Genomic DNA, 27,129 nt, shown 5'->3' with positions numbered 1-27,129 from the left:
TCAGATTTAAGTTGCTGCCTGGCACTGTGGGCCTTAGCTATTTACTTGGTTTTCTCAGCAGACTGTAAGGGATAGTAGTATATGCCATTGTACTTTGCCACATATTGGGCACATCCACAGTCCAGTACATCACCAATAAAGGTGAAGGTCTAGTCTGTGATTGCAGATGCTACTAGGTTTGGAAGTTGGCCATTTGGACATAAATCATGAAATTGCTCATGTACAGCGTGAGTTAGAAAGGAAACTCAGAGCAAACTGTAACAGCATGATACAGAATAGAACAGTCAACCAGAGTCAGTGGATGATGCTGTCAATCCTGCCAGAGAATTTCAAGCCTGACTTTCGTGACTTGTAGAACCATAGAGTCATACAGCATGGAAACAGACCCTTTGGTCCAAAGAGTCCACACCGATCATGTCCCCAAACTAAACTAGTCCCACTTACCTGTATTTAGCTCATATCCCTCCAAAGCTTTCCAATTCATGAACTTATCTAAATGTCTTTTAAACAGTATAACTGTCCCAGTATCCACCACTTTCCTCTGGGAGCTCATTCCACACACCAACCACTCTCTGTATAAAAGGTTGCCCCTCATGTCCTTTCTAAATCTTTCCCCTCTCACCTTAAGTTTTGAACTCTCCCACCCTAGGAAAAAGACCCTTGATGCTCACCTTATCTATGCCCTTCATGATTTTAAAAACCTCAATAAGATCACTCCTCAGCCTCCTATGCTCCAGTGAAATAAGTCTCAGCCTATCCAGCCTACTTTTATATCTCAAACCCTCCACTTCTGACAACATCCTGGTTAATCTTTTCTGAACCATCTCCAGCTTAATAAAATCCTTCCTATAGCAGGGTGACCAGAAGAGGCCTTACCAACATTCTGTAGAACCTTAACATGATAACAATTGATCAAGACTTAAGAAACAAATTTATATCAATAACAAACAAAAGAGGACCCAGCACTGATCCCTGCGGAACGCCACCGGTCAGAGGCCTCCAGTCCAAAAAACAACACTCAACCTCCACCCTCATTCTCCTGCTGTTAAGCTAATTTTGTATCCAATTGGCAAGCTCCCCCTAAATTCCATGTGATCTAAGTTTACTAAATAGCCTGCCATGCAGAACCTTGACAAAGGCTTTAACTAAAGTCCACGTAAATCTGCAGACACAATCTAGGCCAACAGTTCATGTACTGAGAGAAAGCTACACCATTGGAGGTGTTGTGTCTTTCCAATAAGATGCTAAATCATCCCTGCTATGGTCATGATCACATTCTGCTTTTTGAAGTTTGCTACATTTTCCTGTACGGTGACTACACATCACAGAAAAACATACTTTGGGAAGTCTGTGGATCATGAAATTTGTTATCTGAACGGAATTTTGATTTTGCTGTCTCTCTGGTAGCATGATGTAACTAATTTCTAGGAAGTTCCTTGGAGATGTGGAATAGTTACTGAACTGCAGTTCAGTTTGGACTTAACTATAATCACTTCAGTTAAGGTTGCATTCAAGAAGACCCTTCATTCTGCTTGCTGGTGCTCAGTTCAGTTTCCTCCTGAACCTCTTGGCTCCAGGCCTCATTGTTACCTTGGTCCAAACATGGACAAAACAATTGTTTCCAGAGGTCAGGATGATGGTGTCTTGTCTTGCCCGCAAGGCTGCATTTGACTGAGGGCTGGGTCAAATAATCCAGCCGTACTGCACTCCGTGGGAACCGAGGGAATGTTTTCCACTGGCTGCAATCACACTGAACGCAAAAGCCTGTCTTTGCCAATCATCTCAATCCCAAAACCTCCTCTGGGCACTGTCCTAGGCACAGCCATTGTTCGTAGCTTCATCAATGACTTTTCCTATTTTATAAGGTCAGGAGTAGGTAACCAGATAGAAAAGAACAATGCGATATTTGCCTTTCTCTCCATGGGGTTGATTCCATGGAAAGTTAGGCTTTTGGTTTTATTACTTTTGGTCAGACACCAGGTATTACTGTCGCTATGTTTAGGATCCAGGCCGCAGAGACGATGTAACAGCTTCAGAGAACAGGCAATACAGATTCCCTGGAATAATCGGGGCTAAAGGGTTACATTGTGAGAACAAGTCGCACAAGCTTGGCTTGTATTCCCTTGAGTGTTAAGTGAGATCATAGAGTCATTCAACATGGAAACAGACCCAACTCTTCCATGCTGACCAGGGTTTCCCAAGCTAAACTAGTCCCATTTGTCTATATTTGGCCCATATCCCTCTCAACCTTTCCTATTCATGGACCTGCCCAAATGTCTTTTAAATGTTGCAACTGTACTGGCCTGTACACTTCCTGTGGCAGTTCATTCCGCATATGTACCACCCTCTGTGTGAAAAAGTTATCCTTCAGGTCCCTCTTAAACCTTCCCTCTCTCACCTTATATACCTATGCCCTCTGGTTTCAAAGTGGAGGTGCCAGTGTTGGGCCGGGTTGGACAAGGTCAGACGTCTCACGATACCAGCTCATAGTCCAACAGGTTTATTTGAAAACACAAGCTTTCGGAGCCTCGCTCCTTCTTCAGGTGTCAGTGAGAGAGGTGGCATCGGACACAAAATTTATAAGCAAAAGATCAAAGGGTCATAGAACTGATGAAAATATATTGAACAAGCCTAAGATGGCTGTTAAATCTTTAATCAGTTAGAAAGGATTAATATACAAATCTCGGAATTTCTTTTAAGTCGCTGCCCCGAGACAACTGCAAGTCTTATTAGTTCCCTCAGTGTACCAGAAGTGCCATCCCAGGTCACACACTGCATTTTAGGTGTGAGGCCTTGTTTAGAACCTGGTTGTGTATCATTGGAGTCAGACTGGTTTTATTTCCAATACAGGAATTTATAAAATGCCATACTGACTGCCTACAAATTATGTGCTTTTGAACAAAATAGAGTGCATTTGGCCTCAACGGGTAAATGTCCCGCAATGCAGACTTCGGGATACACGGCAACTCATAGTTAACGAGTAGAGGCTGATATCCAGGTTCAGTAACCATGAGGACGGCCCCAACCAGGACCTTGGGTTCGTGTCACACTATAGGTTGCCCCATCGCACTGTGCACTCTCTCTCTCACACACACACACACACACACACACACACACACACACACATTCTCTCTCTCCCTCATGCACGCACACGTTGTCTCACTCTCTCTCCCTCACATACACACTCTCACACAGACACACAGACACACACACACACACACACACACGGTGAATTTTCATTTGAAGATTTATAATTGCAGATACATTCTATTTTGTTCAAAAGCACACAATTTGTCGACAGTCAATGTTGCATTTTATAAATTCTTGTATTGGAAATAAAACTAGTCTGACTCCAATGATAAAACAGCCAGGTTCTAAATAAGTCCTCGCACCTAAAATGCATTGTCTGACCTGGGATGGCACCTCTGGTACACTGACAGAATTGATAAGACCTTTAGTTATCTTGGAACAGTGACTTGAAAGAAATTCTGGGATTGACATTTCAATCCTTTCTAACTGATTAAAGATTTAACAGCCATCTTAGGCTTGCTCAATACATTCGCATCAGTTCTATAACCCTTTGATCTTTTGCTTACAAATTCTGTGTCTGATGCCCTGTCTCTCACTGACAACTGAAGAAAGAGCGAGACTCGAAAAGCTTGTGTCTTCAATTAAATCTGTTGGACTATGAGCTGGTCTTGTGTGATTTTTGACCCTCCAGTTTTGAACTGTCCCACCCCAGAGAAAAAACTTTTGCTATTTGCCTTATCAATGCTTCTCATGATTTTATAAACCTTGATGAGGCTACCCTCCGAGAGAATTCCTTTGGACACAGGCAAAGAAACTAACTCCACTGATGAGTCATCAAGGATGTTTAAATTCAAGCAAGGTGTAGTTCTCGCTGATGAATGTGGGTCTACTATCTCACACAGCTGAAAGAACGGCAATAATGTGAACTTTCATGCAATCAGAGCTACGTTATAATATACAGATGTTCATGGCCTGTACTTGGATTCTGCTGATTAATCTAACATTGATCAATTTCACCAAATCCCCCTTGAGAAGGCTGCAGAATTTCCAACAGGAATGATGGACACCAATCAAAGTGGAGGTTAAAGCCTGATGGTATTATCACTGGACTGTATAATTCAGAGACCTGGGGGGGCCTGGTATCAATCCTGCCTTGGCAGGTGGTGGAATTTGAATTCAATTTTTAAAAAATCTGTAATTAAGAGTCTAATGATGACCATGATACCATTGCCAATTGTCAGGAAAACCCATCTGGTTCACTTTAGGGAAAGAAACTGCCATCCTTACCTAAGATAACAAAGTGTGAAGCTAGATGAACACAGCAGGCCAAGCAGCATCTCAGGAGCACAAAAGCTGACGCTTCGGGCCGAGTCCCTTCATCAGAGAGGGGGATGGGGAGAGGGAACTGGAATAAATAGGGAGAGAGGGGGAGGCGGACCGAAGATGGAGAGAAAAGAAGATAGGTGGAGAGGAGAGTATAGGTGGGGAGGTAGAGAGGGAATGGGGCAGTCCAGGGAAGACGGACAGGTCAAGGAGGCGGGATGAGGTTAGTAGGTAGGAAATGGAGGTGCAGCTTGAGGTGGGAGGAAGGGGTATATCACCTATTTTCTTTTCTCTCCATCTTCGGTCCGCCTCCCCCTCTCTCCCTATTTCTTCCAGAATCCTCTCCCCATCCCCCTCTCTGATGAAGGGTGTAGGCCCGAACTGTCAGCTTTTGTGCTCCTGAGATGCTGCTTGGCCTGTTGTGTTCATCCAACTTCACACTTTGTTATCTCGGATTCTCCAGCATCCGCAGTTCCCATTATCTCTGCCATCCTTACCTGGTCTGGCCCTCATGTGGCTCCAGATCCACAGCGATGTGGTTGACTCTGAACTGCCCGATGGGCAATTAGGGATGGGCGATAAATGCTGGTCTAGCCAGTGATACCCTAATCCTGTGCAGGAATAAAAAAAGCAGAAATTCAAATGATGGGACAATCAGTACCACCCAAATTTACTCTTACCGTTGGAACAAGAATGGAACTGGGCCTCAGCTTTGGGGCATAGATCGAAGCCTCTTGGCATTGTAAGAAAGAACCTGGCATTGTGTAGAACCCACCCTGGTTCAGTCTACCCCCTGAATGGTGTTTGTTGAGATCTGATCACTGAACTACACAGGCTCTGGGTATATAATGTGATAGCAATATAAACAGTTATACCTTCCCCATTTACGTGTGTTTTGTCTTAATCAACAGATCTCAATCCTGCTGGAGGAAGGATGTTGTTAAACTTGAAAGTGTTCAGAAAAGATTTACTAGGATGTTGCCAGGGTTGGAGACTTTGACCTAAAAGGAATTTTAGACTGGGGCTATTTTCCTTGGAGTGTCATAGGCTGAGGGGTGACCTTATAGAGGTTCATAAAATCATGGGGGGCATGGATAGGGTGAGTAGACAAGGTCTTTCCCCAGGGTGGGGGAGTCCAAAACTAGAAGGGCGTAGATTTAAGGTGAGAGGGGAAAGATTTAAAAGGGACCTAAGGGGCAACTTTTTCACACAGAGGGTGGTGTGTGTATGGAATGAGCTGCCAGAGGAAGTGGTGGAGGCTGGTACAATGACAACATTTAAAAGGCATCTGGATGGGTACATGAATAGGAAGGGTTTAGAGGGATATGGCCAAATGCTGGGAAATGGGACTAGCTCAGTTTAAGATATCTGGTCAGCATAGATGAGTTGGATCGAAGAGTTTGTTTCTGTACTGCACGACTCTATGACTCAACCAGTAAATGTGAAGTGGAATATCTTCATTTGCAAAGCACTGAGGGTCAATGATTTCTCTTTGATGCAAGTGAAAAAATACAGGTAACTTAAATGACCTAAACGCTGGTTCTAAGAGCATGTGTGACCATAAAGCTCTAAGTCACAGGAATAGGCTATTCATCCTTCTGAGTGTGCTCCACCATTCAATAAGATTGTTGCTGATTTGACAGTCCTGAACTCCACTTGCCTGCCTTCTCTCGTGATTCCCTTAAAAATCTGCCTCAGCCTTCAATATACCTAAAGACCCAGCCTCTCAACTCTCTGTGGTATAGAATTTGACAGATTCATTACCCTCTGGGGGAAGAAATTCCTCCTCATCTCTGTCACAAATGGGTTCCCCTCATTCTGAGGCTCTGCCCTTTGACCCGAGACTTGGCACATTCTTTGTTTTCTGTCCCTTGTGTTGTGGACATGGCTGGCAAAGTGAGGATCTATTGCCCGCCTGTTCAGAAGCTGGCAGTGAATGTTCTTCTGCCATCAATTAGTGAATGGATGCAGCATGGATCACCCAGGGTTTTGTCCCAGTGATAATGAAGGATGTACTGTGACTCGCATGAGATGAGATCGCGTATCTGCCTCCTGCCCTTGCCATTCTAAGCATTGGGAGGCTTAGATCTGGGAAATGCCAAGAGGTTAACCTCAAATTTAACCTTTGTAATGTCAGAAACTGCTTACACCCAGAAGTAATAGCAGGGAGTTCCAACTCTTGTGGCATCTTGAAACTGAGAAAACAGCCGCATGTTTATTGTATAATGTTCAGTAAAGGATCACAGGCAATACCAGGAGAGCAGTGCCACCTCTGATTGGACAATTAAGTCAGATCTGTCTGACCCCTGCTCTGCACCGCTGTTCTATCAAATAGGTTTGCCCTGTTCCGATCAGCCAATCCAGCATCTGCTGCAGCAAGGATATTATTAAGCTGGAGAGTGTCCCAAAAAGATTTACCTGAATTTTGCTGGGAATGAGGTGTTTGACTTATAAGAAGTGTATGAGGCTGGTGGTGACTTTGTAGACGTTTATAAGTTCATGAGGGGGTGACAAGGGTCTTTTCCCCAGGATAGGAGAGTTTGAAACTCGGGGTCACATTTTTAAGGTGGGGGGAGAACAATTTAAAAAGGTCACAAAGGCAACTTTTTTACACAGAGTGGTTCATGTGTAAGATGAGCTTCCAGAGGAAGTGGTGCATGTGGGTACAGTTACAATGTTTAAGAGACATTTGGATAAGTTCATGAGTAAGAACTGTTTGGAGGGATATGGCCCAAACGTAGGCAGGTGGGACAAGTTTAGTTTGGGAACATGGTCGGTATGGACTGGATGGACCGAAGGGCTTGTTTCCGTGCTGAATGATGCTATGACATACCAAAAGAGAGGAGTGAGGATGAAAGCTTTATGCGTTCATCACCAACTCTTTGCCTGAAGGTGGGTCTGAGCTATAGCCTCATGCAGGACCAGGCAAGGTGACAGGTCCTGGATCCACTGCTGGGGAGGGCCAATCTGATTCACCCCCGGCCAACCAGCTAACCCTGATTTGCCATGCCGTCATGCACTTTCCCATGCGTGTGGCAAACATGGATAGTGACAGCCGAGACTTACATTGGTTATGCATGACCTGCCCCACTTTAGGCATGATATCTGTTATGTTTGGGCCTACTGAAAGCAGCTGAGATGCCTTGGGTAGATTTACTGACACCAATCCTAACATTGGTGTTAGCCTGAGTCCCTATTACTGTGTGGGGACAGATGTTCTCCCAAGGTCTTCAGCAGGAGAGAAGCTCAGTCTTACAAAACAGCCTGGGTTGATTACATAGTACTTAATAGCTGTTTACATTGCGTCTGAGATAGTCAGGAGTCTCTTGTGAGATTATAAGGCTCAGGTTAAGAGTAAATACACACCCAGAACAACAACTATAGCACCCAAATATACATTTAGATCTTTTCATGATCAATGCTGATCTCTGGAGCCTATCTCCTATTAGATAACCCTTCATGCCAGATTCAACAGTCTCCATCATGGGGCTGACTGGGAATCTCTCCTGCTCTCGCCGCCTAACATTGGTATGTGTATGTGTCAGAAGGATTTACTGATTAACACTCAACTTGTTATGAGTGAAACGTACTTGACCAATAAGTCCTGGACTGGGACCTCAGCTCGGAGTTTCTGTCTCAGACGCTACTGACTGCACCATCAAGCCTCTTTACGGTCTATTTTAGAGAGAGCAAATTGAATTTTTCCTGCTTTCCAAGTCCTTGTTATCCAGAAGCTTTACATATAGAATCCCTGCAGTGTGAAGCTGGCCATTTGGCCCATCAAGGCCACAGTGATCCTCTGAACAACATCTCCCACGTACCCACCCTCTACCCTATCCCTGTATTTTCACTTGGTTAACCCACCCAGCCCGCATATTCCTGGAGAAAATGTGTAATTTAACATGACCAATTCACCTAACCTGCATAGGTTTGGACTCTAGGATGAAACAGGAGCAAACCCATGTAGGGAGAACATGCAAACTCCACACAGACAGCCACCCAAGTCTGGGATTGAACCCAGGATTCTGGTACTGTGAGGCAGCAGTGCTAGCCACTGAGCCACTGTGCCAATCCAATTCCTATGAGTTAGGAGCAGAAATAGGCCATTTGGTCCTTTAGGCCTCCTCCTGTTGTTCGATAAAATCAGGTTGACCTATTTGTTTTCCAAGCTCCACATTCCCATCAATCCTTACAATAAACGTGAATCTCAACCTGAGCAAGGCTCTATCTAACTCTGCTTTAGCGACACTCAGTGGCTACTATAGCTAAATAGACAGCTGTAAAGTCACACTGCCCTATGTTTAATGTTGTCCAGCGATCATGGGTTCAAATTGGGCCTAGGAGCAGTTTGTTCAGTGACATTAGCATCACACCATCACTGCCGTTACAACGTAGTGAAGGAGAGCCAGCAGGATCAGCAAACGGCTTTCTGAGACGGACAGGGTGTAGGGTATCAAATCCCACAACGTTGTTTGGTAAAGGCACAGATGCCTGGTGATCCTAGAAGGAAAGATATTTATTCCCAGCACACAGCACCAAGACCCTCAGGCAGGCTCCTGAAGTGATTTCGAAGAGTGCTTGCCATTGCACAGCAGTTTATATATAGCAAGGTCCCAAAAATATCAATAAAACAATAACCAATGCGCACATGTTTATGAATAAGCCAGGATGCAATGTGTGGGCAGATTGTGGAGTTTGTTTATGGGCTTCATGTTTTGGACCCCAGGAGATAGGAGAGATGCTAAATGAATATTTCCTGTCAGTTTTATTGGGGAGAAAGAAATGCAGTCTAAAGAAATAAACTTTGATTTCTTTATAACAGTTCATATAACAGAAGAGGATGTTCGGGAGGTCTTAGAGAATATAAAGGTAGATAAATCTATGGGACCTGTTCTAATGTATCCCAGAATGCTGTGGGAAGTAAGGGAGGAAATTACGAGGTACCTTATAGAAATATCTGTAACATCTATAACCATGGGTGAGGTGCCTGATGACTGGACAGTAAGGAAAAACTACGGAACTGTAGACCCAAGTTTGACTTTGGTTGTATATAAATTGTTGAAGGTGATTATAAAAGATAGGATTTATGGACATTTAGAGAGGCAAAAATTGATCGGGGATAGTCAGCATAGTTTTGTGCGAGGAAATTTGTGTCTCTCAAACCTGATGGAGTTTTTGAGGAAGCTACCAAAAAGGTTGATTATGGCAGAGCAGCAGAAGTTGTTTATTTGGATTTCAGTAAAGCCTTTGACAAGGTTCCACATGGTAGACTAATTAGTGAAGTTTGGTCTCATGGGATTCAGGGTGAGCTTGCCAATGGATACATAATTGGCTTAATGGCAGGAGACAGGTGGGTTGCTTTTCGGACTGGGGGCCTGTGACCAGCAGCGATCCACAGGGATTGGTTCTGCGTCCTCTTTTGTTTGTCATTTATATAAGTGATTTGGATGAGAATATAGAAGACAATGATTAGTAAGTTTGCAGATGACGCCAAAATTGGTGGCATTGTAGTCAGTGAAGAAGGTTTTCTTGGATTACAAAGGGAACTTGATCAAATAGGCCAATAGGCTGAAAAATGGCAGATGGAGTCCAATAAATGCAATGCATTGCATTTTAGTGCAAGGAACGAGTGGTGGATGTGAGTACAATTACAATTTTTTAAAAGACAATAAGTACATGACTAGGAAAACTTTGGAGGGATATGGACCAGGATCATGCCAGTGGGAGAGATAATGGGAACTGCAGATGCTGCAGAATCCAAGATAACAAAGTGTGGGGCTGGATGAACACAGCAGGCCAAGCAGCATCTCAGGACAACAAAAGCTGACGTTTCGGGCCTAGACCCTTCATCAGAGAGGGGGTCTAGGCCCGAAACGTCAGCTTTTGTGCTCCTGAGATGCTGCTTGGCCTGCTGTGTTCATCCAGCCCTACACTTTGTTATCATGCAAGTGGGACTTGTTTAGTTTAGGATTATGTTTGGCATGGACTGGATGGGCTGAAGGGCCTGTTTCTGAGCTGTTTGACTCTATGACTAGGACTGTATAATGTGGTTTGTACCTGGGGGAAGATACTAATTGTGGTATCATAACTCTCCCACTTCCTAGTTTAAGGAAGTTCTCGCTTGCATTACCAAAGCATTGTCTGAGGAGCATTGGCCACTTGCAGGTTTAGCCACATCATGGGGCAGTGCTCCTTCTGTCTGTCATCACTCACAGAGCAGGTTCTGCATTTGTAGGACCCTGTAGGAAGGGCCCACTCCCAGAAGGGCCACCCTTAGACTCCTCAGAGAAACACCTCTCCGACAACATTCCAATCTTGGGGCACTCAACATACTCACCCAGCTCCTTTGAATTCTCTGTTCAGGATCAGTCAGTCAATTCTTACCAGCTGCAACCTTGGAGCTGAATTGTTTTGTGTTCTTTCTTGGGATGTGGGCCTCGCTGGCTATTTGTTGTATTTGAATATATTGCCCTTGCCTATCTGCCCCTTGAGAGGGTGGGTGTGAGCTGCCTTCTTGAATCTCTGCAGTCCACATGCTTGACATTGACCCACAATGCCCTTAGGGAGGGAATTCCAGGATTCTGACCCAGTCACAGTGAAGGAACGGCGATATATTTCCTGGTGAGTTTGGTGTGTGGTTGGAGAGGATATTTGGGGTGTTAGTGTTCCCATGTATCTGTTCCCTTGTCCTTCTGGATGGTCGTGACCATGAGTTCGGGAGGTGATGTCTCAGGATCATTGGTGATTTGCTGCTGCACAGCTTGCAGAAAGGGCAATGGTGATGTAGGGAGTGAATGTTTTATCTTCTCTTGAGCAGTTTCGTACAACTCCGTGACTTGCAAGGCAATTTCAGAGGCAGCAAGGACTCAATCAGACTTGTGAGTCTGGAGTCACATGTGGTCCAGATCAGGTAAGATTTTCTTCCCTATAGGACATGAATGAACCAAATGGGGATTTTTTTTTCACAAAACCTAGCAGTTCATGCTCATCATTACCAAGTGTAGTCTTTTTATTTTCCAGATTTAAAAATCTCTTAACCATCTGATCAAGATGGGCGATCAGGCGAATTATCTAGTTCTTGTGGGGTGGAGGGCTGTAGGTGGGGGGAGGGGGTTGGTGTTGGAGTGTTAGTGGCAGCTCCCAAACTCAAAAAAAAGGGAAAATTGTGTCGTCATTCATTGAGTACATTTAAGTCAGACTTCCAGGTCTTCGAGAATCACAAAATGCATGGATGGAGCAGATGCTGGACCTGATCATCTGTGATTGCATTGAATGTTGGAACAGGTACGTGGAATGTAAGGTTTGCACATGGTCCTATCTCTTATGTTCTTATATTTCCCCCTTACTCCCATAACTGGCCTAAGCTGTTGCCCAGCATATTAGAGTTGCTTGTTATACTGCTAAAGAATTTGTAGGATCATTAAGAAAAGTCTTACTGTGGTTTCATCTTATGATGAAGATGCAAGGAAGAGAAAGAATACATGATATCACATCACCTTCTGAGACGATTTATAACGTGGTCTCATTAATAAACCGCATTCAGATGTAACCGCTTCATGCTACAAAGATCAAGTATTTTACATCTGAAATGATGCCATCATGTTGAGGGGATTGGTTTGGACAGTGCTATCTAAGGCAAGTTTCTGCTGTGCAGTTTGTAGATAATACACGCTGCTGTTCCAGACTGTTGGAGGTGGAGGAAGTGGAACGTTTGTGGATGTGGTGCCAATCAAGCGGGGGCTGCTTTGCCCTGGATGGTGGCGAGCTTCTTGCGTGTTGTTGGGTCTGCCCCCATCCAGGGAAATGAGGAGTATTCCATCACACTCCTGACTTGTGCCTTGTCAATGAGAGAGGCTTTGGGGAGTCAGGAGGCGAGTTACTCACCGCAGGAGTCCCAACCTCTGACCTGCCTTTGTAGCCACTGTATTTAGATGGCAATTCCAGTTCAATTTTTGGTCAATGGTAATCCCCCAGGATGTTGACAATAGGGGATTCAGCCATTGAATACTATGGGGTGATGTTAAGGACCAGCTCAAGGTTCAGAGGTCACAGAATGGTAACAATCTAGCTGGACAGAGCAGCATCTAAGAGTGCAGCGTGGGCACTCAATGCTTTAGGGAACTGGGGGATGTATAGCAGAGATATGTATGCACAGAGTCCCATAGAAACTAAGAACCATGGTTGCACCACCAACCATGGTCAAAGCAGGAGAGTTGGAGCCTAATCAACACTGGAAGGGTTACCAGAGAAGGCAACACTTAGGGACACCTTGAACAGAACTCCAACAAGAAAGTCAACCATTGTTTCTATGATCAGAAACTTTGGCTGCTCATAGTCAGATATATTACTTGGCATGGCATTTTGGCCATGCTAATGATTATAAATGTTGTGCTGTCGAGTCTGTCAGAGGGATTTGAATCCTTGGCCTTTGCACTCAGACCTGAAGGTGCTTTAGCTCTGATTGTCACAGGTCCAGTGGAAAATGTGACACGTCCACTCATGAAGTGTTGACAGCCTTCAAACGGAAGCATGAATGAAAGAGACAAAGTCCAGAGAAAGATTAGGAAGAGCTCTTATGTCATTGTGAAAAATGTACTGAACTGAATTTTACACTTGACGGTAAACGCCTATTTCGGAGATTAGATATTTCAGTTACTAAGTGAAAAAGAGACAGATGTACTAAGAAAATCGAGGGCAAGTCATAAAACCAAACATTTTGGTGGGACTTGGGGGGAAAGGCCATGCAGCACCACTCAGTGGTGAGACTGTGCAATTCCAGAGTCTATAGAGCTCACTGCAATGTGGACATGAGCGTTAATGATGCAGGTAGGTCGATGTACCAGGGTTGGAAAGTAAGACGATAACAAGTAAGGTGTTGCATGTGCACAGACATAAGAACTGAAATTCTCCAAGATCCAGACATCAATCTGGTGGAATTTTCAAGAGACTGTTAACTGGAGTTGATGTTTATCAAATTGGTTTGCCGGGACATTGCCTGGTCTGGAGGGCTTTAGTGATGAGGTGAGGCTGAATAAATCTGGATTGTTTGCACTAGAATGACGGAGGTTGAAGGGCGATCTGATAGAGGCCTACAAAATTATGAGAGGCTTAGAGAGGGTGGATAGTCAGAAGGTCTTTTTCCCAGGGTGGAAAGGTCAATTACAAGTGGGCACAGGTTCAAGGTGAGAGGGGAACATTTAGGAGACAGGGAAAATTACTTACTGAGAGAGAGAGGTGGGTGCCTGGGACGCACTGCCAAGGGAGGTGATGGAAACAGGCACATCAGCAGCGAATATGATGTATCTTGATAGACACATGGAAGGGAACAGAGGGACAGAAACTGCATATGAGTGATAAGTAGTGGGTATAAGTAAGGAGTAGTTGGTGCAGGCTTGGTGGTCCAGAGGACCTATTCCTGTGCTGTATTGAATTGTATTGTACATGATTATATTGCATTGAATTATATAAATTAAGGACATGTGTTTGTAATGGTTAGAATATTGGCTGAATGGCAGGAGACAGGTAACAGAGAAAATGTCCACGGCGGGATGTGACTGATGATGTCCGACAAGGATCTGCAATGAGCCTTAACTAATCACCGTATTAATAAACAAATTAGATAATTGGACATAAAAGGTCTCACGCTGAGTGTTACCAACTAGTGAGAATCATATAGAGAAAGACATTTGCCAACTGTTGGAGAGAGGTTCAAGAATTGTAAGGTAGTTACAACAAAGTGATTAAATTGTGATGAATATAGACAGGACAGTAGTAACATAAACAGTAGGAGGAGAAGGAGGTCTCACAGTTTGTACAGGAGAAATGTCTACAGCCCAATAGGAAAGGAGGCACTGTCAGGCCTGGTTCTCAAGAATGAGATGGACCTAGTGAATCAGGCGTCAGTGGGAGAACATTTAGGGAACAGTTACCATTGTATCACAGGGTTTAGCATGGATATAGAGAAAGATAGAGATCAATCCAGAGTGAGAGTGATTGCCTGGGGAACAAACAAATTCAAAGAGGTAAGGTTGGTACTGGTCCAGATGGGATGATGCAGTGGCTCAGTGCTTAGCACTACTGCCTCACAGGGACTTTGGTTCGATTCCAGCCTCGGGTGACAGCCTGTGTGGAGTTTGCACATTCACCCTGTGTCTGCGTGGGTTTCCTCCCACAGCCCAAAGATGTGTAGGTTAGGGTGGATTAGTCATAGGTGATTGTCCCATGGTGTGCAGGTTAAATAGATTAGCCATGGGAAATATGGAGTTGTTGGGGACTGGGTCTTGGTGGGATGCTGTTCAGAGGGTCGCTATGATCTGTTTCCACGCTTGTAGGGGTTATATGAATTGGAATCAAAAATTATTCAGCAACACAGTAACTGCCTCAATATCACTGTTTAGCCAAATGACTAAAGCCTGGAGACATTCCATTATTTGATTGATTGAATGAATGAATGTGTGCCGTAGTGCAATGAAAAGCTTTGTTTATGAGCTTTATAGGCAGATCAAAGTAAACAACATGTACTAATGAAAAAGACTTAGACAGAGGTATACAAGTTACATTGCACAGGGCGTTCACTGGGGGTGAGATCAACATTAGTAAGATCAGCATTTTTTGAGGGTCAAGAGTCTATTCGTCAGTCTAATAACGGGTAAAAGAGACTGTTCCTGAACCTACTCGTGTGTGTATTCCGGCTTCTGCGTCTTCTGCCTGACGAAAGAGGTCGTAGGAGATCATTACCAGGGTGTGATGGGTCTTTGATGATGTTGGCAGTCTTTCCGCGGCAGCGAGCTGTGTAATGGGGCCCATGGATGGAAGGTTGGCTTCCTTGATGGTCTAGGCTGTGCTCACCATCTTCTGTAGTTTCTTACGGTCGTGGACAGAGCAGTTGCCGTACCAGGCCGTTATGCAGCCAGACAGTATGCTTTCAAAGGTGCATGTGTGAGAAGTTGGTGAGGGACATTATTGACATGCCAAATTTCCTGAGCTGCCTGAGGAGGAAGAGGTGTTGTTGTGCCTTCTTGACTGTCACATTTATGTGGGAAGTCCAGGACAGGTCATCGGTTATCGTCGGTTTGCTCATTTGCAAATAAAGTCACAGGGCCATAAGGTCCTACAGCGCAGAAACAGACCTTTCGGTCCAACCAGCCCATGAAGAACATAATCAAAAACTAAACTAGTCCCACCTGCCTGCTCCTCCCCTCCAAACCTTTCCTGTTTATGTACTTATCCAAATGTCTTTAAAATATTGTAACTGTACCCACATCTACCACTCCCTCGGGAAGTTCATTCCACGCGTGAACCACCCTCTGTGTAAAAGATTTGCCCCTCATGTCTTTTTTGAATCTCTGTCCCCTCACCTTAAAAATGTGTCCCCGAGCCTTTAAATCTCCCATCCTAGGGAAAAGACATGTACCATTAACTCTACCTAGACCCCTCATGATTTAATAAACCTCTATAAAGTCACCCCCAACCTCCTACACTTCAGTGAGAAGAGTCCCAGCCAATCCAGCCTTACTTTATGACACAAACCTTCCATACATGGCAACATCCTGGTAAATCTCTTCCGAACCCTCTCCAGCTTCGTAATATCCTTCCTATAACAGAGCAACTAAAACTGGAAACAGTACTCACCGACATCCTGTACAACCTCAACACAACGTCCCAACTCCTATAACTCAAAGGATAATAGATCTTGTTCAATACAGAAACCCAGCCAATTTTTTTTGTGAGTGTGAGTCTATCAGACAGGTAAATTGGGAACATTGCATCTTTTAATTAAATCTCTAACTTTCATGTAACTACACTGGGGGTACTGAGGCTCAAGTATCTGAACTTGCACAAGTGGGTCATGGCAATAGAACCATCGAAGGGGAAGTGAAGAAACAAATTGGATAGACAAAGAGAGAGTCTGGCAGCAAGCGTGTGAGGGTTCTCAAATGTTTCTGTAGTCATATAAATAACAGAGGTAAAAGTTGAACTAGGATCAATTCAGGAGCAAAAAGATAATTTATGTATTTATAATGGAGGGGACAAGGCTGGAACTGATGCAACTAATGATTTATTAACTGGCAGCTATCAGACCAGGAATATACTGATTGTTCAAGTATTCCTGATCATCCAGACATCCATTTAAACAATGTAAAAACATACACTAAATAATACAAATGTAATGCAGGGGATTTACACATCACTGCTATACTTTATTTACAGAATAAATCACTTAAATAAATAATGCAACTTTTCCTTAAATAAAACTTACCAGCAAAGAGTCTCTCACTCGTACACTCAACTGACTACTTGGACATTGCGATAGATTGTGATGTTTGAAAGAAAATTGCCTCAAAATTGAATCACCTGTTGATATTTCATGTGGCCATTCAATGGTATTTGAAGAGAAATTGAATTGAAATTGAATCGTTTCATGTGGCAATTCAATTGAACAACAAGTATATTTATTTTTGAAGTAGATAAATTTTAAAGCACTACAATAATTGGACAGAACAATACAATAAAATTCAAGGTACTTCAGATGTATAACTTTTGCCAGCGGGTTGAGAATGACAGTTCATAACGTGCCGGATAAAACCTTGCGTGTGTTTTTGAGCAAGATTGTGGTGAAAGAAGGTACGGTTCGAACCCTTGAAGGATGTAATGTTGATCCAAAGGCAGTATTGGATAGGCTTTCTATAATTCAGGTTGATCAAGGACCCTGACTCGATGGGAACTTCCCAGGAGGAAAATGAGGGCAGAAATTGTGAAGGCACTTGTCATAATGTTTCAGTTTCTGTGGACTTGAGGTGATGCTGGAGGCCATGGAATTGTTCAAAACAAAAAGGTGCAAAAACACTCCAAGGCCATTCAGTTTAAGCTTTCAGAAATGATCATTTGGGACCAAATTAACAGTCAGTTGGGCAAAGGCAGGTTAATTAAGAAAAGTCAGCATAGATTTGTTAAAAACAAATTCTGTTAGAACATAGAACATTACAGCACAGTACAGGCCCTTCGGCCCTTGATGTTGTGCCGACCTGTCATACCGATCTCAAGCCCATCTAACCTGCACTATTCCATGTATGTCCATATGCTCATCCAATGACGACTTAAATGTACCTAAAGTTGGCGAGTCTACTACCGTTGCAGGCAAAGCGTTCCATTCCCTTACTACTCTCTGAGTAAAGAAACTACCTCTGACATCTGTCCTATATCTTTCACCCCTCAATTTAAAACTATGCCCCCTCGTGCTCACCGTCACCATCCGGAAAAAGGCTCTCCCTATCCACCCTATCTAACCCTCTGATTATTTTATATGTTTCAATTAAGTCACCTTTCAACCTTCTTCTCTCTAACGAAAACAGCCTCAAGTCCCTCAGCCTTTCCTCGTAAGACCTTCCCTCCATACCAGGCAACATCCTAGTAAATCTCCTCTGCACCCTTTCCAAAGCTTCCACATCCTTCTTATAATGCGGTGACAAGAACTGTACACAATACTCCAAGTGCGGCTGCACCAGAGTTTTGTACAGCTGCAGCATAACCTCTTGTTTCCGGAACTCGATCCCTCTATTAATAAAAGCTAAAACACTGTATGCCTGTTAACAGCCCTGTCAATTTGGGTTTATTAAAAATAATTAACAGAGAGTGTTCGATGAGGGTAGAGCCATGGATGAGATGTGCCTGGGCATCCCGAAAGCATTTGCTGAAATGCCACAGAACAAATTGTGAGTAAAATTTGAGCTCATGGAATGAAAAGGGCACTCCCAGTGGAGGGTACAAATTGGCAAAGTGGTTGGAAACTACATCATGGTGAGTGGTTGCTTTTAGGACTCAAGGAAAGTTTGTAATGGAAGGATCAGCATTAGGAGACATTCTGTTTCTTTTACTAACAGAGTCATAGAGGTTTACAGCATGGAAAGAGGCCCTTCAGCCCAATTAGTCCATGCTATCCAGCTTTGACAATTAATCGAGTCCCATTTGCTACATTTGGTCCATATCCCCGCATACCTATCCTATCCATGTACCTGTCCAAATGTTCCTTAGGTGACAAAATTGTACTCACTTCCATCACTCCCTCTGGCAGCTCATTCCAGATACTCACCACCCGCTGTGTGAAACAATTGACCCTTTTGTATTCCTCCCCTCTAATTTTAGATTCCCCTACCCTAGGGAAAAGTAACTGACCATCTACTGTATCTGTGCCTCCCAAAATTTTATGGAGCTCTATGAGGTCACCCCTCAGCCTCCAACACTCCAGGGAAAAGAGTTCCAGCCTGTCCACCCTCTCCTTATAACTCAAATCTTCCAGTCCGAGTAGCATCCTAGTAAATCTTTGCTGTACTCTTTTGAGTTTAATAATATCCTTTCTATAGAAGGGTGACCAGAACTCTAAATGTGTCCTCACCAATGCCTTGTACAGCTGCTCTCCTAGATTGTGTAGTAGGGGGCATAAATCCAATTACTGCAAATGAAAGCAAACTTGAAAGCATTGTGCATGAAGAAAGGGGCATGGAAAATTAGCAGCTGAATTTTAATGTAGAGTTGTGAAGTGATTCACCTTGATGGAAAGGTGGAGAGACGATATGAAATAAGGCATGCAAGGGATGCAGGAGCAGAGGGACCTGTGTATATACATTCATGGAGGGTTACAGGTAGTCGAAGAGGGTGAGGACATAATTAATATGGTTAATAGAAGCATGAGTACAAAAAGCAGAATGTTAGATTAAACCTGTATCAATCAATACCCTGGCTTTGACTGGAGTATTGGATCCAATCCTGAGCATCACTTTAGGTAAAATGTTAAAGGCGTTGGAGGAGGTGCAGGAGACGTTTAGAAACCTAGTTCCAGGGACAGGGAACTGCAATGACAGAACTGGAGAAGCCACTGAAAAGAGACAGTTGAGAAAAGACTTGCTAGATATGTTCAAAGTCATGAGGGACCTGTACAAAATAGATCAGGAGCAATGCTTAGCTAAAGATGCAACGGGAACATCAGTGAACACATTTTAAAATGACAAGTGTTCAGGGTTTAGCAATGCACTGCTAAGAATGTAATAGAGAGACATTCAACTGAGACATTAACATGGAAATTGTTGATTCATTCACTGCATGAGGGTGTCACTGGACAGGCAGCATCTCTAATTGCCCCAGAGGGCAGTTAAGAGTCAACCACATTGCTGTGGGCCTGGAGTCACATGTAGGCCAGACCAGGTAAGGATGGCAGTTTCCTTCCCCAAAGGACATGAGTGAACCAGATGGGTTTTCCTGACAATCAGCAATGGATTTACAGTCATCATTAGACTGTTAATACCGGATGTTTATTGAATCCAATTTCCACCATCTGCCATGGTGGGATTCACACCCGAGTACCCAGAACATTCCCTGGTTCTCTGCATTAATAGTGCAGTGATAATACCAGTAGGGCGTTGCCTCCCTGAAATTGGATGATTATGTAAAAGATAATATATTTAGGTGTACACATGTGATGCAAAGACATTCAAGACTATGGGCCAAGTGCTGGAAAATGGGATTAGGAAAGTTAGCTGGTTGCTTGAGATGTAAATGGCTGCGGAATCTTGTGCTCTGCTGTAGATCTCTATGACTCTTTGACATTCTTGGGGCTAAAGGGGCCAAAGAGTATGGGACAAAGTTGAGAGCAGGGAACTGAGTTGGATGACCAGCCATGATGGCGCAGGCTCATAGGGCTGAATGGCCTACTCCTGCTCCTGCAACACCAGAAATCTGTGCACTCATTAAGAATACCCAGAGCCCTGAAAATAAGGGTAGTTACACAACCAATTTTGCAGCCAATGTGTTTTAATAGCAAGTGGTTGATGTTTGCCAAATATGTGCCTTGGGAACATGTAACAAAGTACACATTGTCTACAAAATATAATGCGCTATATTATTTTGAATATATAACAGCTTCCTGCATGTCACATAATGTTATACCGTGAAATAGAGACATGCATTACTCGTTCTTTATTGGAACCCCTCTTTCCCTTGGTATGAAACTTAGCAAAGTCAAAAATCCACCACAACAGAGAAAGACATCTCCTTCTTATGCAGAGGGAGCGGAAACGTTCATGACACCAAAACTGGCAGAGTTTGCAGATGGTGAGGAGAATTGTCAGAGAATACAGCGGGATATCGATAGGTCTCAGATGGGCGCAGAGAAGTGGCAGATGGAGTTTAATCCAGACAAATGCAAGGTGATTCATTCTGGAAGATCCCTGGGGCGGGTTCACAGGAGGCTTACGAGAATGGCCCCAGGAATAAAAAGCTTACAGTATGAGGAACATTTGAGGACTCTGGGGCTATACTCATTGGAATTTAGAAGGATGAGGGAGGATCTAATTGAAACTTACAGGACACTGAATGGCCTGGACAGGGTGGATGTTGGGAAGATGCTTCCATTGGTAGGAGAGTCAAGGATCTGAGGGCACAGCCTTAGAGTAAAGAGAAGACCTTTTAGGATGGAGATAAGGAGAAACTTCTTCAGCCAGAGAGTGGTGAATCTATGGAATTCACTGCCACAAGAGGCTGTGGAGGCCAGGTCATTGAGTACATTTAAGGTTGAGATAGATTGGTCCTTGATTGTCCAGGGGATCAAGGGTTACAGTGAGAAAGCAGGAGAATGGGTTGAGAAACTTATCAGCCATGATTGAATGGCAGAGCTGACTTGATGGGCTGAATGCCCTAATATCTGCTCCTATGTCTCAAGGGCTTTTCAAGTTCAGGTGCGAATTATACAATAAATGACAGAACACTTATGGGCATAGATATAAGAGGACCTTGTGTATCTAGGTACACAGATCCCTGAAAGTGGCAACAGTGGGTGGATAAAGGTGGTCAAGAAGGTATACAGCACACTTGCCTTCATTGGCCAGGGCATCGAATATAAAAATTGGCAAATTATATTACAGGTGTATAAAACTTTATTTAGGCCACATTTGGGATATTGTGTGCAGTTGTGGCCCACAACAATAGCAGAAGGACATGAGTACTCTGGAGATGGTGCAGAGAAGGTTACCAGGAAGTTGCTTGGCCTGCAAGGTTTTAGTTATGAGGGGAGATTGGATAAACTTGGATATTTTTCACTGGAAAAATAGAGGCTGATGGGTGACCTGATAGAGGTCTACAAAATTGTGAGAGACGTGGAGAGGGTGGATAGTCAGAGGCTTCTTCTCAGGGTGGAAATCTCAACTACATAAGGACACAGGTGCAAGGGGAGCAAGGGAAGGTTTAGGGGAGAAGTGCAGACAAAATCTTTCACACAGAGAGTGGTGGGTGCCTGGAACACATACTGCCAGTGGGGGTGGAAGAGGCACATTAGCAACATCTAAGACATGCCTCAATAGACATATGAACAGGAGGTGAACAGAAGGATAGAAACCATATGTGCAGGTCCAAAAAGGATTAGGAATCGGCGCAGGCTTGGTGGGCCGAAGGGCCTGTTCCTGTGGCATATTGTATTGAATTGTATTACTCTGTTTAATTGGGGAGATCTCATCGTTTTTCTGTCTTTCTTTGAACCATGCTTTCGTGTGGCATACCCAAACCCAGTCAGGGCTGACCTGAGGGTAAACGTCAGAATGGGCAAATATCTGATGTTTGCCACGTCAGATGCCAGTTTGGTAAGAGAGCTCCTTCTGTCAGTTTGTCTATAGAGTGACATTAGTGAGATGAAACCCCACCTTCAGTTGTCTTGGGTCTACAGAAAGTCAAGCTGCCCGCAAAGTCATAGAGTCATATATCATGGAAACATGGTCTAACTCATCCATGCCGACCAGCTATCCTAAATTAATCTAGTCCCATTTGCCAGCATTTGGCCCATATCCCTCTAAACACTTCCTATTCATACACCCAGGTGCCTTTTAAATGTTGTAATTGTACCAGCCTCCACCACTTCCTCTGCCATCTCGTTCCATACACGCACCACCCTCTGTGTGAAATATTTACCCCTCGGGTCCCTTTTAAATCTTTCCCTCTCACCTTAAACCTATTCCCCTCTAGTTCTGGACTCCTCTACCCTGGGGAAAAGACCTTGGCTATTCATCCCATCCATGCTCCTCATGTTTATATAAACCACTGTATGCCACCCCTCAGCCTCCGACGCTCCAGGGAATAGGATTTGAATGGGCCAGGCAATCATTTTACTGAGATCACCCATCAGTGATGTTGTGTGATTTTCAGGGATAGAGATTATTGGCGAAACCACATATGGAGAACAATGCTGGTCACTGTAGTTGCAGAAGGATGGAAACACTTTCGAAGCTGTTCAGAGAAGGTTTTCCAGACCAACTTTTGCAATGAGTCTACTGTTTTCTGAGGAAAGGCTGGGCATGTATCCTCTGGAGTTTAGACGAGTCACAGGTGACTAAATTGAAACAGATAAGATCCTGAGGTGACTTGACCCCGGTGGGTGTGGAAAAAATGTTTCCTCTTGTGGGAGAATCTAGAACTAAGGGTCTTGCTTAAAAATACAGGGCACCCGTTTAAAACAGAGATGGGGAAACATTCTAAAATGGTAGACTGAGAGTAGCGTGGATCTTGCAGCCACTCCTGAGATTCAGGCTTATTTCTAGATGAACTTCCAAATTTTTAACAGTTAAGTACATGAATAAGAAACGTTTGGAGGGGTATGGGCCAAGCCCAGGCAGGTGGGACTAGTTTAGTTTGGGATTATGGTCAGCATGGACTGGATAGACCAAAGGGTCTGTTTGTGAGCTGTGTGACTCTGTGAGTCTCCTTGACTATGACTCTGTTTTTCTCTCAGAGGGTTGAGAGTCTTTGGAATTCTCTTCCTCAAAAGGCAGTGGATGCAGAATCTTCAAATATCTTAAACAATGCTTCTTTACATTTTGTAATTTACCAATACTTTTAATATAGAGATAGATTCTTGATGACCAAAGAGATGAAAGATTACGGGGCTGGGGGGGAATGCAGGAGTGTAGAGTTGAGGTTAAAATCAGGTCAGCACACAACGTTATTGAAGGGGTAGCAGGGTTGAAGGGCAGAGTGGCCTCCCCTTGTTTCCTTCTTTATATCCGAGCAGCCCTGCTTTGGGGGCAGAATGGGATGGCTATGCAGCAAGAGTAGCAAAGAGCATATGAAATGTACAATAACATCCTACCTTATAGACTCACCTTGGAAATTCAGATTTCCTCACCTGAGTACAGAGGCAGGAAAATGTTGTCAATGTAAAAAGAACTGGAACACTCTGCATTCTAATCTGAAGTGATTTGAAATGAAGAATTCTACATCGTAGGTTGATCTCCTGGAACAATTTTGATTTGCCTGAGGGGATCTGGGAGGAATTTTCCAGAATGTTTGTTTTTCGTCTCCCTTTCCTGCGTTTTTCTGGTTCTCCTTTGGCATCTGATGGAGGCTGTGGAAGTTATGATGAGAACAAGATAGCGGCTGGATGATTCTCACAATTGGGAGTGTGGGGACGGGCTTGACAAACTATGGACAAAAACAGAAGCTGCCGGAAAAGATCGGCAGGTCTGGCAGCATCTGTGAAGAAATAAAACAGAGTTAACGTTTCGGGCCCAGAACAGGAACAAAAACAAAGTTGCTGGAAAGTTCTTCATAACAGTTCTGAGGAAGGGTCACCAGACCTGAGAAGTTAACTCTGTTTTTTCCTCCACAGATACTGCCAGACCTGCTGAGCTTTTCCAGCAACTTTGTTTTTGTTCCTGATTTACAGCATCCGCAGTTCTTATTGACAAACGAACTGCCCTTTTCCTGCCTGAATCTAAAATTCACTCTCTTCTACGGCAGGATTCGAACCTTTGTTGCCAGAGCATTAGTTGGGTCTTTGGAGCAATAGGCCATCACCTCCCCAATATGCTATTAAGAGGTTAGCACCAAGTCACTCTCACTTCCTTTCTGAAGAAGGGTCTAGGCCCAAAACGTGAGCCTTCCTGCTCCTCTGATGCTGCTTGGCCTGCTGTGTTCCTCCAGCTCCACACCTTGTTATCTCAGTCTCACATCCTTATTTGTTTTGGGTTTGTGTATGTTCACTGCCTAGTGGTGTGTTTTACCTGGTGAGGAAGATGTAAAGAGGCTTTAAGGACATTTGAACAGTTTTGATGACATGGCAGAAACATGCTGGCTGGGATGTAGAAAAATGTGAGATTATCCATTTTGTTAGGAGGAGAGATGTGTAGATATACAAAGAGAATGAGGTATCCTGGTCAATAAGGCACTGAAGTCCAACCTGTGGGAACAACAAGCCATTCGGTTGGCTAATGTATTGGAAGAGGATTTGAGTACAGGAGGAGTGAGGTCGTGCTTTTATTGTACTGAGCTTGGAGCGACTTCAGGAGTACTGTGCACAGTTTTCTTACTGTCAGGGAAGATATTATTACCATCGAGGGAGTGCAAGGAAGGCTAACCAGATTTTGGACTCCCCTACCCTGGGAAAAAGACCCTGGCTATTCACCTTATCCAAGCCCGTCATGATTTTAGAAACCTCTATATGGTCACCACTCAGCCTCCGACGCTCCAGGGAAAATAGCCCCAGCCTATTCAGCCCCTCCCTGTAGCTCAAGCCCTCCACCCCCAGCAACATGCTCATAAATCTCTTCTAAGCTTTTTAAATTTACCCACGTCTTCCCTATCAAAAACAAAGTTGCTGGAAAAGCTCAGCAGGTCTGACAGCGTCTGCGAAGGGAAAAATCAGAGTTAACGTTTAGGGTCTGGTGACCCTACCTCAGAACTGTGAGGAAGGGTCACCGGACCCAAAATGTTAACTCTGTTATTTTTTCCTTCGCAGATGCTGCCAGACCTGCTGAGCTTTTCCAACAACTTCTGTTTTTGTTCCTGATTTACAGCATCCGCACTTCTTTTGGTATTAACGACTTCCCTCTGGCAGAGAGACCAGAATTGAAAGCAGTATTCTAAAAGCGGCCTCACCAGTGTCCTTTCCAGCCACAACATGATGTCCCAACTCCTATACTCAATGCACTGATTGATGAAGGCAGCATACCAGACACCTTCTTCACTGCCCTGTCTACCTACGGCTCCACTTGCAAGAAACTTGGTAAACTCATAAAAAAAACTGTTGTGTATTTGAGATGCAATATGAGTAGCTATTTAATATTATGTAATAAGCCTTCTCCGTTTATCAGGATCCAGCCTTACCCTTCCTTAATTTTATGGTTGTTGTCCACCAGGGGGCAATAACTTGTCTGGCAATTTGGTGATGGCTTAATATATATGTAAAAAAGTCAACTTTCAGCCCATCTTCTGTTGAAGTAATGTGGTCATCCTTCCCGACATGGTCTTAGTCATTTAGGCTGTTAGCACTGTAAAGAATTGGTGGCTACTGAACTTACCCAACCTCGGGTGGTTTCAATAAACATGACATATCAAGAATGTCAGATGAATTTGTTCCCCACCGTTTGGATTGGGCAACGTGGTTGGTGTCTCTCCTGGAGGTTAGATCACCTGACCTCCCTCTTTTCAACTTCTCTGGCCCCCACACCCATTTCCATTGGTCACCTCACACGCCAAACCTTGCAGGGCTCCCATTGGATTAGAAAGGGGTTGGGGCCGGGGCTGGTCTTCTGATCTGATTGGCCAAAAAATCAGGCATCATCTGCCCGTCCTCCTACCTCCAATGTTTTATTGTTTGATAAGGACGTTGAAAGGCAACGATCAGAAGCAGGTTTATTTTCTCCCCCATTACGTTTTGCCTCCCGCAGTGTCTTAGACATTACTCATTTGATTCCCAAGACTTTAGGGCCATTCTGGATGGTTACACCTCAGTATCACCCACATACAAACCTATAAAATTATAAGAAGACTGGACAGGGGGTAAACACAGGGAGGATTTTCCAAGTGACTGGTGAGTCCAGAACTAGGGGTCAAAGTCTAAGGATACAAGGTCGACCATTTAGGACTCAGATGAAGGGAAATGTCTCCACCCAGAGAGTGGGGAGGCTGTGGAATTCTCTGACACAGAAAGCAGTTGAGGCCAAAACATTGAATGTTTTAAAGAATAAGTCAGACATAGTTCTTAGGGCTGAAGGGATAAAACAGTATGAGGAAAAAGTGGGAAGAGGGGACTGAGTTGGATGATCACCCATGATCATGTTGAATGGTGGAGCAGGCTTGAAGGGCCGAATGGCCCACTCCTGCACCTATTTTCTGTGATTCTATGACTTTTTTAAAAAAAATTGATTAGTGCTATGAATGGAAGTGAAGATAATTGATAACTTTCCCCTCGATCTGTGTTTCTTTCTGTGGTGATGGTAGTGAGGTCAGCCAGGTGGACCTTATAGAATGTGAGTTCCCTGACTGGGGCTGCTAACCTGGTCCAATCAGGGAGCCCTGGCTGACAGATATAAAAGGAGTGTTAGAGGTTCTGCTGAATCTGAGAGAATTGGGTCAGTGTCAAGGACTCTCCACATGTAAACAAAGGGTGACTTCTTGACGAGATACTGGCTTTAATGGAGCTATTTCACATTCTTTGACTGACTTTAGAGTTTTAGTTTATTGGCTTATCCAACGATTTGGTATCATTAATGTCAACGGGTTCCTGTGCAGTTATCAAGAAATCTGAGAGAAAATGTGCCAACATTTACTGATCATAAACTTGGATGGGTGAAGCTCTGGGAGCCTGCAGTCAGACAGTAATGTATTTCAGGGAAAAAATACAAAGTGGTATCTGTTAAATTTAACAATTTTTAAGAAAAAAGACAAGACTTGCGGAAAAATTAGCTGTCCACATTTTAGAAGACTCTGGTACTAAACCTCAGCCAATCAGGACATTCCTTT

At 43.9% G+C, this 27,129-nt stretch overlaps 1 protein-coding gene across 2 annotated transcripts in view; it reads left to right on the top strand.

Moving 5' to 3' along the window:
• The window catches only part of LOC125447632 (gremlin-1-like), a 105,569-nt gene that overhangs the window by 41,151 nt on the left and 37,289 nt on the right, over positions 1-27,129 (top strand). The gene's annotated exons all lie outside the window — the stretch shown is intronic.

Source organism: Stegostoma tigrinum, chromosome 39, assembly GCF_030684315.1.
Source record: "Stegostoma tigrinum isolate sSteTig4 chromosome 39, sSteTig4.hap1, whole genome shotgun sequence".
NCBI classification, from domain to species: Eukaryota; Metazoa; Chordata; class Chondrichthyes; order Orectolobiformes; family Stegostomatidae; genus Stegostoma; species Stegostoma tigrinum.
The sequence above is the reverse complement of the archived record's forward strand: the minus strand, read 5'-3'. Positions and strand labels throughout refer to the sequence as shown.